Source organism: Andrographis paniculata, unplaced genomic scaffold (genome assembly GCF_009805555.1).
Source record: "Andrographis paniculata isolate CXL003 unplaced genomic scaffold, ASM980555v1 Contig51END, whole genome shotgun sequence".
Lineage (NCBI taxonomy): Eukaryota > Viridiplantae > Streptophyta > Magnoliopsida > Lamiales > Acanthaceae > Andrographis > Andrographis paniculata.
This window is the reverse complement of record NW_026137586.1, coordinates 4,614,038-4,621,352: the sequence shown is the minus strand read 5'-3', so window position 1 is coordinate 4,621,352 and position 7,315 is coordinate 4,614,038.

Below are 7,315 nucleotides of genomic sequence, written 5' to 3'. Positions count from 1 at the left end.
TCAAGAATACACGCATTAATGGCGCGTGCAGTACACTTGCCGTTAAATATTAACGGTGGGGGTATTTTTTGCAATATTTTTGAAACCACAAGTAGGTAATATGGAATTTTAAAACTAGAGGGGGTTTTCAGAAAATTTGGGAAACCACATGGGGATTTTATACTTTTTGCCCAAATATTAATACTAAAATATAGGGTAAACTGTTTTTCTAGTCTCGTAACTAGACCTTCTTATCATTTTAGTCTCGTAAGTGGAGCCTGTCGCAAACTAGTTCCATAAGTAAAGATTTTTCGCTGTTTTAGTCATTCGGCGTCGGAGACGCCCAGGCTCGCCGGAGGCTACGTGTCCGCAAGGTCAGCGACACCTGGCAGACACGTGGATTTTATTATTTATTTTTCATTTTTTTAATTTTTTAAAAAAATTATTTAAATTTTATTCTTAATTTTATTTGCCTTTTTTAATTTTTTTTATTTGGTCTAATTGAAAAAAAATTAAAAATAAAATCTACGTGTCCGCCAGGTGTCGCTAACCTAGCGGACACGTGGTTTCCGGCGAGCCACGCGGCCGTCTCCGGCGCCGGAGGACTAAAACAACGAAAATTTTTCACTTATGGGACTAGTTTGCGACATACTCCACTTACAAGACTAAAAAAACAGTTTACCTTTTTTATTTTATTTTATATAAATTACAAATATATCATTACATATATAAGTAATTTATAAACAAAGTATAAAGAACAAAAATATCAAAATCATTTTATATAATTTACCTAATAAATTGTTATTATTTCTTATTCTACAAAAGAGAGAGAGTTTTAGTTGTATACAAAGAAAGTTTTGAATTGGTTCACTTAATATTTTTTTATTGGAACGATTCTCCATAAATATTATTAAAGAAATACAATTTACATATACAATAACACAATATATAATATATATTTTATTCACTCACAAAAAATCAACAATTCAGTATAAAATATTATTTTTATATTATCAATACAATTTTACATATTTAACACAAAAAATACATTCATTAAAAAAATATAAAGTGAACAAACTCAATTAGCTTAAACTAATTAATCATTATTGTCCTTGGCTATTGTTCTTCTTTTTTAACGCTCTTGTCAATATCACTCTCTTATGTGTTTTGATTTCTCTTCATTTGTTTTCTTCGTCTTTCATTTATTGTTTTGTAATTTCCTTATTCTAGAATCTATTGACAAACTCGTAAAATTAATTATGATATTTTAAAAATATTTTCAATTATTATTTTTTTAAATACACAGATTAAAAATATTTTGAATTTTAGATTTTGAATTTTGTATGTTAGTTATTTATTATAAAATATATATTATTTAAATTTTACTATAATTTTTTTTCTATTTTTGATATTAATTATGAAAATATTTGTAATATTAAGTTTTCTTTAATATTTTTAAAAAGCTCGTGAGTTAGTCTGCTTAGCTCGCCACCCGTTCGATTGTGTTGGAATGACTAAATTTTAGTATGTTTGGCCATGAGTTGGCTCACAAACAACTCGTTTATTCGTGGGTTATGACAAGTTGTGAGCTAATTCATCTTACTAACCTGTTTTGTCAGATCTATTCTTCTGTTTTGACTTTTTATGCAATATTACCCCAACATATAAACTAAAACTAATAATATTTAATATATAAATACAGTAGATAAAAAAAAAAGTTAGCATATTATAAAGAAAATATTAAAAAATTAATAAAAAATAATAAAGTAAATAAAAAATAATGAAAAATTAATTATTATTTATTAAAATAAAATAATAAAATTATGAATAAATAAAATTGTGTTATATAATAATAATAATATAATAGTATGTGTTATATATGTATATGTGTACGGGTGTGCTTATATAAAATATGTATATAATGGTAAGTGCGTATATATATTTATGTATATATGTATAATTATAGAGAGAGAGATTATAATTATATTATATTCTATATTAGATTGTATGTACACGTAATATGGAGTTAATGCAGAGAGAGAGAGAGCAGTTAATGCAGAGAGAGGAGAGAGGGGAAAAAATTTGTGTGATTTCTTGTGTATATTCATTCCAGCATTCAACGTCTATTTATAGGTGCTGAAACCTTGATAGGAAGGAAAAGAAAAAGCATACAAAAGTGTCACATAGTCACTTCGTGTGTACTATGTGCATATTACATAACAAATTGTATATTGTAAAAAAATTTATACATAATTTTAACCAAAAAAACAAATGACATAAATATCTTATACGGATAAAGTATGTTTAAATATATATAATTTAAACTAATTTAAAATATATATATAAAATATTGTCAAATTAATTGAATATATTATGGTGTGTTTATGCAAGTCTTGTTTGAGCGAAATTAGTATCCAAACGGACCGGCTTTCCAATTGCCCAGCATTTGCTGCAGCTTAAAAATTCTAATATTATATTTATTTGATATTTATAATAGTTATATTTTAATAAAATATATACAATTTGTATTTTATTTTTGTACAGAATAAAATATTTTACAATACAAATAAATTAAAATTTAAAAATATATATGTTGAATATAATATAAATCCATAATCAAATCGTACGATTATTAACTTTATCAATTAAATTAATATACATTTATATTATTATATTTATTACCCATCAAATCAATAACTCTCCAAACCCAAATCAAATCTAAACACAAAAAGAATACATAAATTCAAATATATCTTAAAATTGAAATAAATATCAAACTCAAACTCAAATTTTCTCAAACCACCCTAAAGAAATACACCCTAATAGATGGTTTGATTTATGGACTTTTTTTTTTTTTTTTTTTTATGATATTGAGATTTCACAGTAGAATTTCTATGTCAATGATTTATTATATTTAGGATTTGAAATCCCATCTAGGTTTGATTGGTAAAATTATATGATATTTATATTTCTCAAATCTGGTTTATTTTTCCTATTAACTAAAGAATTTCGATTTTTATATTCTAAATGGCATAATTATCTTATGATGGATTTTATTTACTTTAATAAACTAAACCTCCAATTTATTATTAATTTAAATTAAAAATGTATCAATAATTGTACAGGGATGACAATAAGTCCGGTAAACACGAGACTCGACCCAGACCCGACTTATTTATTTGAAATTAGGTCCAATTATTCGAGCATAGAGTATGCGCCTGGGTCAGGGTCATGTTCGGGATATTCTAATCGGGTCCAAATCGAGTCTAGGGTCTAAGGGCAAACCCGGACTCGAGACCCTAGACTCGATTTATAATATTAATAATATTCTCATTTTTGTCCCATAACAAACTATCCAGTTTTCTATTTTAGTTCGTCGTATAACAAAGTATCAATTATTATTTTTTTTGTAATTGTACTATCTACCTAACATTACAGATACCCTTACAACTTATAATATATTGCACGAATTTCATTACCTTTATATCACACAATAATATAGTTGTTTTAGTCATTTCTACTTTATTCCTACTACATCTCAATATAATACTATTATTTTTAAAACTTCGTGCAAAAGCAAACAGATACCTAGTTATGGGAATGAGAGAGTATCAACTATGCATACGAACAAATAATTTCTAACAATATAATTATATTAAAAATAATTTTGAGTTTTGTTGATGTATTTTTTCAACAAAAATAAAGTAAAATTCAAAGATATAGAAAATATCCTTAAACTTGATTAATTAGTGCCTGAGATTAGGAATCTCTAAACACTGTATGGTACAGAAAATAAACTGGAAAATAAAAGACTGAAATTTAAAGTGGTGATCCCCAAATCTGACTTTGCTTTGTTGAAGTTGATTGAAGATGCCTTGCCAAATGATGATCCAAATCCTTAAATATTCTTTGAAGAAAACGTTCAGAACCGTCGTCTGGTTAGTTACCATAACCGTTGTTAACCGCCCCAAAAGTTCTCTTCTATTGACACGTGTGTCAATCGTTCTACTACGTCCGACCTTCAAAAAACCGTTCGCCAGTTGCAACTTCCTCTAACCGCCCCAGAACTGCTCTCTCACCCGACCTGCACATGCTACTTCACTTGGTCCGAACTTCGTATCACGTCCTGACCTCAATGCCCGACCTGCTTCTTCGCCCGACATCATTTGGGCCGACCTCCGCATCAGCCGCCCTCCGTCTTTGACCGACTTTAATTGGTCCGACCATGGACCAACCAAATGTGGTCCCGACCACGGACCAACCGACCGGCTCTATTTGCCTTATCTCTTTAGAAGGACAGACTGTCCTCTGGACAGACTTCCGCATCTGTCCGTACCTCTTCCTTGCCCGACCTTTCTCTTGACAAACCTTCGCGTCTGCCCGACTTCGTCTTTCACCCGATCTACGGTTTACCCGACTTGGGTACACCTTTTTTTCAGACTCCGCCCGACCTTTCTTCCTTCCCGATCCTTGCATCTGTCCGATTGCACCCTACTTCTGGGTCATTTAACTTATATCCAGACCCGTCCAGAATCCCACTGCCATTATTTATTATTATTATTTTTTGTGCTTAACAATAAGCCTCCTCCTCAAGACTCCTAAACATCACTTTCAGTGATGTTTTAGGAGTTTGCAGGTCAGCATCTGAGGCTACATCAGCCTCAGATCCGACCTCCATCTTCTGAGGCTACGTTGGACCCGACCTCCATTTATCGCGGACTGGTGGTGGTCTGCACATTGATCGATCTTGCACTAACATTGCTTCAGCATCTCCCCCCTGACGGAAGTCATGATTATTTTCTGTAAAAAAGGATTCTAACCTTCTTGCCGTGGATGCTAAACTGGCCAGATCTTGAAAGTCGTGGGCTGTCAGGGCCTCGCGAAGTCTGGTATGCATGTTCCTGACCACCAAATTGGTCATTTCGCTTTCATTGATCATCGTAGGACATCGTCCCTTCATCAATCGCATCCTCTCTATGAATTGGTAGCCGGTCTCTTCCGGCATCTGCGTGATCTCCAGAAGGTCTATCAGTGAGACTGTCGGCAGAGGATTAAAGAACCTTGCATGAAAATCTGCCTCTAAATCTTCCCAAGTTTGCAACTGTCCAGGCGGCAGACTGGCATACCAAGAAAAAGCTGTTCTTGTGAGCGACAACCCAAACAATTGTAACTTGTGAAACGGATTGTTGCCTACTTCTCCCAATTGAGCCGTGAAGCGACCCACATGCTCAATGGTAGAGGCTCCGTCTTCTCCCGAAAAAGAATAGAAGTCTGGTGGCCTATAATTTCTCGGGAGAGGATGATCGTTAATGATCCTTTCTGGAAATGGCCTCTGGTAAACCGGCCTGTTCACCGTTTGCGGATTCATTCCGAAATGCACCCGCAGAACTTGAGCAATATCCTCCGGATCTACTCTGGGTGGAATATGGTCGAACACTGGAATGTGATCGTGAGTCTGACCTCCCAATCTTTCTTCTCTGGAGAAGGCTGGTTCGGCTGGGATGGGATTATGAGTCTGTCCCTCCAACCTTTCTTCTCTAGAGAAGGCTGGTTCGGTTGGAATGGGATTATGAGTCTGTCCTCCTAATCTCTCATTCGGCTGGGTATTATCAACCCTCGGTCCCAAAGGAACATTATCTGGGAAAGTTAGAGGAATCTTCCCCATATCTGTTCGGTTGAAAGTTGTGACGCTTGGAAACGTACTGTCAACGTACGTTGGCCCTGCAAACGTTGATCTTGGAAAAATCGCCTGAAAACGAGCAGGTGACACGGCTGGAAGCATGTTTGGATACAGGGTGAATCTGGAGAATGCCTGATCCACCATGTTCTGTATTAGATTTTGTTGTTCACGCAACATGTTCATTTGTTGCTCATGCAACATGTTCTGCATAACCAAAGTTTGCTGGTTGTTCATTTGTTGAACATAAGACAACCAATCGGTAGGTGGTGGGGGAATCTCCCCTGGATTTGGCATGACTGGTGGTGAAACATTCTCTCCCACCGGTGCTGATGATGATTGAGGTTGTGTGCCTGCCATATTGATTTTTCTGATGATTCGGCCAGACCTCAGTTGTATGACATTTTGTATTGATGTAGGATCAGCAATCTTGCCTTTCTCCCACTGTGGTCGCCAATTTGTTGATGTATTTTTTCAACAAAAATAAAGTAAAATTCAAAGATATAGAAAATATCCTTAAACTTGATTAATTAGTGCCTGAGATTAGGAATCTCTAAACACTGTATGGTACAGAAAATAAACTGGAAAATAAAAGACTGAAATTTAAAGTGGTGATCCCCAAATCTGACTTTGCTTTGTTGAAGTTGATTGAAGATGCCTTGCCAAATGATGATCCAAATCCTTAAATATTCTTTGAAGAAAACGTTCAGAACCGTCGTCTGGTCAGTTACCATAACCGTTGTTAACCGCCCCAAAAGTTCTCTTCTATTGACACGTGTGTCAACCGTTCTACTACGTCCGACCTTCAAAAAACCGTTCGCCAGTTGCAACTTCCTCTAACCGCCCCAGAACTGCTCTCTCACCCGACTTGCACATGCTACTTCACTTGGTCCGAACTTCGTATCACGTCCTGACCTCAATGCCCGACCTGCTTCTTCGCCCGACATCATTTGGGCCGACCTCCGCATCAGCCGCCCTCCGTCTTTGACCGACTTTAATTGGTCCGACCATGGACCAACCAAATGTGGTCCCGACCACGGACCAACCGACCGGCTCTATTTGCTTTATCTCTTTAGAAGGACAGACTGTCCTCTGGACAGACTTCCGCATCTGTCCGTACCTCTTCCTTGCCCGACCTTTCTCTTGACAAACCTTCGCGTCTGCCCGACTTCGTCTTTCACCCGATCTACGGTTTACCCGACTTGGGTACACCTTTTTTTCAGACTCCGCCCGACCTTTCTTCCTTCCCGATCCTTGCATCTGTCCGATTGCACCCTACTTCTGGGTCATTTAACTTATATCCAGACCCGTCCAGAATCCCACTGCCATTATTTATTATTATTATTTTTTGTGCTTAACAAGTTTAATATTCATTATTTTATTATAATATTTTTTAATAAAATATATAAATTTTAATATATGTAGGATCCGGTCTGTGTTCAATTTTAAATTAAAATTTAAGAATTGTAAAAAAAAAATAAAATGGACTTGTCAGATTACCTGATATAGTTTCGATCGGATCCGATATAATCAAGTCCAGTTTGAATCATGAATCTAACAATATATATTTGGTTCTGATCTCAGTTCCGACTAAACTCAACCTATTATCATCTATATAATTTTATAATTCAAATAAAATTTATAATAAATAATAATTTT